The sequence below is a fragment of the Myotis davidii genome, unplaced genomic scaffold (assembly GCF_000327345.1).
Source record: "Myotis davidii unplaced genomic scaffold, ASM32734v1 scaffold223, whole genome shotgun sequence".
NCBI classification, from domain to species: Eukaryota; Metazoa; Chordata; class Mammalia; order Chiroptera; family Vespertilionidae; genus Myotis; species Myotis davidii.
In genome coordinates, this window is record NW_006294609.1 from 2015017 (window position 1) to 2016125 (window position 1109).

General features: G+C 61.3%; 1 protein-coding gene across 1 annotated transcript in view; it reads left to right on the plus strand.

Moving 5' to 3' along the window:
- Positions 1-1109, plus strand: part of CDK2AP1 (cyclin-dependent kinase 2 associated protein 1) — a 9402-nt gene that overhangs the window by 5519 nt on the left and 2774 nt on the right. The window lies entirely within an intron of this gene.

A 1109-nucleotide genomic window follows, 5' to 3' on the forward strand; every position in this document is an offset into this window, starting at 1 on the left:
GTTGCCGTGGGACGCGCGGCTCTGGGATGTGGGCTTGGGGGTCTGATGGGAAGGGGCTTCTAAGAGGGGCAGCTCAGCCGGGAGCCTTGCCCGCCCCGTGGCTGCCAGGAGGGTCCATCTGTTTTGAAAAGGACTCTTGGGAGCTCTGCCTCCTCCCTGCTGCCCTCCTGTGGCCGCGGGGGTGGGGGGTGGGGAGTGGGGGGTCGTCTGTGCTAGTCCGCGGGGCAGGCGAGAGGGGTGCCCTGAGTGCTTTGGTGATGGAGGGAATAGCACAGGGAAAAGGCGACCAGGCGACGATGTGAGTGACCAGTAGGTCTCAGAGGACGGGAAGCCATTGGCTGCCCTGTGAAGGGAGAGGAGGAGGGGGGACTTCTATTTTAGAAGGTGGCAGCTCAGAGCCCAGTGGCCTCTTCTGTGTGAAGTTCCTTTCAGGAGGGATTTGGGGATCTTCAGAGGGTTCGAGAAGCAACCTTGGAGGAAAATCCGGTTATAAACAGGCATCCGTGGGGGCCACTGTCGGGGGTCGCGGCTCCATGGTGACAGGCAGGGCCGGAAAAAAAAGCAGGGCCAGCAGAGAAATGACTGTTGCATAGGGAGCCTTGTGAGGACCGGTGGCCGGGCTGGGCTGGGCTGGGCTGGGCTGGGCTGGGCGAGCACAGGCAGGCAGTGGGAAGGGGACCGGTGGTCAGAGGCTGGAACCAGAGAGGGCTTTGGGTGGGTGTGGAGCTGAACCGTGGCCAGCCGGGGGCCAGGTGGGTGTTGTTCTATCATCCGGGCTGCGGTTAGAGTCAGACAGATGTCCTGGTTACCTGAATGGAAGTCCCTGGGACCTTCCTGAACCTCAGGGTCTAGCAGGGAATCGGGAGCTGTGGTGAAGTCGGCACGTGGCACACTCAGTGGCCACTCTGGGCACAGCCTGGGGCGGGCAGCTGGTCCTGCCCAGCGGCCAGCTCATGTGGTAGCAGGGGAGAGGGCCGCAGTGGGAGGGAGTGCGGCGCACTGTCCGTTAGGTCGGCGATCAACAGCCAGTGAGCTCAGAATGTCTTATGGAATTTTTAAAATCCTTACCTGAGGACATGTTTTCATTAATTTTCAGAGAAAGTGGAGGG